General features: G+C 38.0%; 1 long non-coding RNA gene across 4 annotated transcripts in view; it reads right to left on the reverse strand.

The window, feature by feature from the left end:
• Nucleotides 1–1148: 1148 nt before the first annotated feature.
• The window catches only part of LOC144044008 (uncharacterized), a 13186-nt gene continuing 8633 nt past the window's right edge, over nucleotides 1149–5701 (reverse strand). Inside the window, exons 7-9 of one of the 4 annotated variants that reach the window (XR_013291185.1) lie at nucleotides 4960–5025; nucleotides 3691–3744; nucleotides 1156–3580 (exon numbers count right to left, since the gene is read on the reverse strand). This is a non-coding gene — a long non-coding RNA (uncharacterized LOC144044008). Of the gene's footprint in view, nucleotides 3745–4959 lie in introns of all 4 variants that reach the window. The other 3 variants (XR_013291183.1, XR_013291184.1, XR_013291182.1) reach the window with 3 other exon arrangements.

The raw sequence follows: 5701 nt of genomic DNA on the forward strand, positions 1-5701 counted from the left end.
CAATTTGACCCAAGTAGAGGATCTGCCCATTTTTGAGCCATAGTTGGGTTATTTTTGACCTAACTGTTTTTAGAGTGCAGCATATTTTGAAGCACTCAGCAAACCTTGAGCACTGGTTGATGGTGTGCGACCCAAAGGACCCCCGGATTCGATGTCTCGTGCAGTCAAAACGTCGCGTCCATAGTAAATGTTTTAAGTCTTATTTCCAAAATTAATTCCAATAAATGGCGTTGTGGTGCCATCAACAGACAGACTGGTCACATGTTTCCAGCTTTATTGCACTACTCTTGTTATATAAACAAACTTATAGTCTAGTACACTAAATCAGGCTAAAAAGCGTGTCAATGTGGCGGCCATGTTGGCAGTGGCAATGTTCCATTAGAGCTAATGGAAGCATGAATGTTAGCTTAGCCTCACCGTAAGCATGTAGCCCAAAAGGAGCATGTCATATCTACAATACATATTTTTATTATATTATATTTTTTATCAGGTGTTAATTATCTATCAGCCCTTATCTATGGCGCCTAATCGTAACAATAGTGAAAAAGGAAGCGCTAACATCACGACTCAGGAATACAACCTGTTCTCCTCCCATTACAAGGTAAATTTGAATAATCCTTAAAACTTTCCAAACATTACAAGATTAATTTTTTAAAATATGTATTTACAATATTATTATTATTATTTTTTTTCTTTATTGGGCATTTCTAGGCTCTGGAAAAGTACAAATGAATGATTTTGTACTGTATTGGGTCTTTTTAGGCCTAAAAAATTGTACTGTGATGTAATGGCAATCAGCTCTTCCCCAAATTACTCCTCGAAATCGAGCTTCTCCTGTACAGCTTCATACATTGACTCCATGCCATTGGGGGCATTGCTTCGAGAGGTTCTTCTGATGATGGTGGAGTATTTCTTCCCTTTTCAGTTGTGAAGCCCTGCACATTCACAGTATTTAAAAAAAAAATATATATATATATTTTTTTTTTTACTAGAGATCTATTCTCTTTGTCTAGTCGCTGTTTTTGTTCTAATAAAAGTAGGCGCCATCTTATGCAATCTTGGTGCTGCTGTTGTTTGGTTTAACTCATTGATGGTATTTGTTTTGTCTGCTTTTGAGGTTTTCTGTTTTGTTGGCGGTCCTTGAATGCACCTTGTGCACAGTAAAAGGCAGAGTTTCGCTCCTGATGCAGCTAGAAATATCTTGGGTAGTCTACGTTCCTGTCACAATTCGCCTGTATTTCTGTGTGTCAATGCCAAAAGGTGAGTTGAAAATGTTAATACAATTGAGAAGCCTAATGCAAGCCTCATGTTGAATAATTTACCTATTTAATGTAGTCAGTTATGTCCATGGGTTCATGATTGAGTACACTTTTGAAGAGTGGCGTTGATGCTTTCTGATCCTTGTGGCATCTTTCATCATGACTAAATAAAACTATCAGTAATTCATTTTTGCACATTTGTGTGGTTGACATACAGTTTCAATGCAGACTGCGAGCCTTTCAAGGAACCTGTTCTTGTTTCGAGAGGCTCTTGAAACATAACGACTCCTCGGTTCTTCCGCTGCAACAAAAAGGGGTCAAATGCAAGTGAACTGACTCGTCAGCGTGCTGAACATCAACACACTTTGCTCCCCGCTGACAATAAGCTGCAGGCTTGAACAAACAGGTAACTCGTGTACATGGTGGTGGTGGGGGGCGAGCACTACTACAAATGAGTATCCCCTCAGTGTAATCAGAGGTTTGGAAAGCAGGAGAAAGTTCCCCAGTGTAAGAAAAGGAAAAAAAAAAGCCTCAACCAACAGCGTGGGCCGCAGCCTTCCTCCTGTATAATCATCATCATTTAGCACAGTATGTGCAGCCTATGTTTATTGAGATATTAATCCGGGATAAACAAAGCTTTTGACAAAACAAATTAACATCCCTCAATAGAAAGCGCGGCGCTAATGGAGCCTACCGAGACTGATATTAAAAAAGCGGATGAGACGAGAGGAGAAACGGGAGCTCGGGAAGGTACTGGGAAAGACAAAATCAGGCCCAAGGTGCCTAAACGGTGTTTCACCCCGAGCTCTGGAGATCAGCATCAGCACATCATAACAGAGGAGCTAATTGTGGTGATTATGCTGGTAATTAGGCTGCAGATGAGGAGAGCTGTTTTCAGCCCCGTCTGATAACACGCATTCATTGGCTGTCAACTGACCAGGGTCACATTTACTCTGCATATTGAGGGCTCGCTTGCAAATCCAACTTACGTTCCATTAAAGCGCGATTGCACATGTTCCCTTTTGCAACGTGAATAATTCAGCTGTTTTTTTTTGTATGCATTGCACTATTTGCTTTAATATTTACTATGCATTAGCAACAAACAAAAAAACAAAAACAGCAATGTTGTATTTTGCCAAGAGCTTCATATTTTAATTATTTACAAGCTTCTAAGGATTTGAGGCATATTAATATTAATCATATCATATCAGTAATAAGGCATTTTAAAGCCAACACCTACAATGGGTTATTTCGACAAAAACACAAACACACACACGCACGTATGCATTTTCTAGCCTCTTCCCCTAACCCCAACCATAAAAAATTATTGCCTAACCCTATTCCTTACCCTAACCTCAACCATAACCCAATTCAAACTTAACTCTAAAACCAAGTCTTGACCCTCAAAAAGAGGTCTAAACTTGTGTGAAATGTTGTCCCCAATATGTAACAAAAACAAGACCACACACACACACACACACACACACGCACACGCACACACACACACACACACACACACACACACACACAGGTTTGCCTCTGTGTATTATGAGGACATTTTTTCCAAACCTGTTTAATTGTGTATTACGGGGACACCCCTTTCCGCTAATGCCAGAGAGATGGGACTTGCACCCCAAATTTTTTTTTGGGGTCGTCCAGGGAAATTTCACTTCAAAACTTGAAAAAACTCAACGCACAAAAAAAAGAAAAACCTGAAAAAACAGTAATTATGAGGACATAGATAATGAGCTAAATAAGCCACGCCCATGGCAAAAATGGTAATTATGAGGACCAACTCACATTACAAGGACAAAGTTTACACAACACACAGCAACCATGTCACTGAAGTGACTTGAAAGTTCTGGCATTCTGGCGTTACACAAACTGAAATGACATTGATGTGTAATGACTTACCTGATATAAGGTCGCATTGTTGTGCATAACAATACTGTGAAATGCAAAGTCATACCTGATCCTTGAGCACCATGTTACAACTTTAGGACAGACTGAAACTGGTATGTTAATAAAACAATGCTTCTTATGTGAACAGGTTATCTAGGTCAAGCACATCTTTGTAATGGATAAGTTAGACATGAAACCAGATGCAAAAGAGTCAGTGAACATTGAACATTTTATTCTTTAAAACATGACTACCTCTCATCTTAAAGATGAGCAGTTTTCTAATAGCTCATTACTGGAATACCTTCGGATTTCAGAATTTCTGAAACAGGTTCAATGTAGGAAGTGTCCGAAGTACTGTGAGAATCTGGAACATATTCCTCTGCTGATGAATCCTCACTTGAACTGGATACATCAGCAACCTAATTTTTTAAACAAAAACAATTATTACATACATACAGACATACATATACATATTGTCGCTGTCCTGTGAAAAACACTTCCACCATATTTTCCAGACTATAAAGCGCACCGTGATACAAGCCGTGCCGCCAAGAAGGATCGCTACCGGAGAGCAGCCCGCGACCTAAAAATGGAAACGTGTTTTTCACAGGACAGCAATGATATCCATATATACAGTAGACGCACACATACATGTGCATATATACAGCGGCTCTAAAATTGACACCTGCCGGATGCGGGTTAAAGTTCCTTTTGGCGGGTGGTCATAAATATTTACTAGCTTTACTTCGCTGTTACTTAGTGATGTTACACTCGAAGTAGAAGCTTGAGACAAGTGTCGAGCGCTCGCGGCAGAAGTAGCTCCCGCCATTGATGGGCTAATGTGCTAAAGTTCATTTACCAAAGATAGGTGGTCTTCATCATCAAGCAGTTTTGCATTTTTTTTTTTTTTGCAATCAACGGGATATGTGCCAGATGCTGGAGCAAACTAGAAAAGCATTTAGAACCTTAAGTTTGTGCATATAATGTACTAAAGATTATTATAAATCTAGTCACCACATTTATTCGAAAGATGAGATGAAGCATTTAACAAGAGGGATAGTTAATATGCTTAATCTATGGCATTGCCCCTAAAACGGGTCTTGTGTGATACAGTCCTTCAGTTACAGTAGACGTTTTCTATTTTACTGAGTCAGACAGTCGTTAAGATTGAGACAATTGCTCAACATTTAGCTGCTTGCAACTAAAGACAGCGGTATAAACATGGGTCATAATTTATCCTCTTGACTAAATTATATTCATTCAATGAAAATGCCTGCACTATTAATCCTGGTTGCGTGAAACAAAGATCCATTGCAGATACAAATAACACACAAGATAAAATACCCATCATGCCAGTCCATTCTAGTGCAGCGAAAGGTCCAAAACATAAAGCACATTTATCCAAGCTTGATACAAGTGAATAAACTACCTGATGTTTACACTTCTGTTTAAAAAAAAATAAAAAAATTATAGCGAGTTCACCTCTAAAATCCACCATAAATAAATTAATGGGAAAAAAAGATCACTACAGTGCATAATCTAAATCACCAAACTGCCAACAAATCTTCAATTTGAGATATTTTTAATGTTGACTTGTAGAAATTTTAGTCCCATACAAGCGTATTGTTGGATACAGTATTTTTAACGTCTTGGCAATACACATTGCATAAACAATTGTTGTGATTATATTTGTTAGTTATATAGTTTAGCCCTAGCATCTACTCTACACTCTTCACTCCTAACGTCTTGCTTCTGAAAACTGATTTCAACATCAATATTCAAAAAGAAATCTCGTCACCTGGTCAACTTTGTCTGTGACAGCTACGTCTTCAGCTATGTCTTCAGGTTGTGCGTCAGTTCAAACCTGGTACACATGAAGAAAAAAATACATATAAAATTCAATTCTTAGTAATACACAAGACTGTACCTGTGCATGTACACAGTTACAGTACATACAGAACAATGAATAGGTTAAAGTATTGTGAATGCAAACTCATTTTATTTGCCATTACAAAAATAAATAAATAAATCCTTCTGCACTACAGGTTTGTGTAAATTGGTGACGTCTATTTTTCACAATGAAACAAAAACAAGAAAATACACAGTCCTCAGAGAATCCATACCTGACCAGAGTATGAATTGTGAGGACTGTATGTGTAACTCCAAGCCCTGAAAACTTATTTTACACTCACAGTGTATAAATACACTGTCCTCAGAGTGTCAGTTATTCACAACTACGACATTGTGAGGACTATGTATCTGCGAGGGCTGCTCAGTATTGACAAAACATGCGACATGGGTGTTTTATACAGTGATGGAGATTATTTAAGCATTTAACACATACCTAAAAAAAAAGATCTATCCATATACATATATATACACATACATATAGATATATATACTGTATACATAGCGAGACAGACAGACAGACATAGCGAGATGGACAGAGCGAGACAGATAGATATAGAAAATAAAGATAGAGATAAAGATAAAGAGATCTTTATAATCCAAAGAAAGAAATGCATGTTAATGCGGAAAAA

Source organism: Vanacampus margaritifer, chromosome 2 (assembly GCF_051991255.1).
Source record: "Vanacampus margaritifer isolate UIUO_Vmar chromosome 2, RoL_Vmar_1.0, whole genome shotgun sequence".
Taxonomy (NCBI): Eukaryota; Metazoa; Chordata; class Actinopteri; order Syngnathiformes; family Syngnathidae; genus Vanacampus; species Vanacampus margaritifer.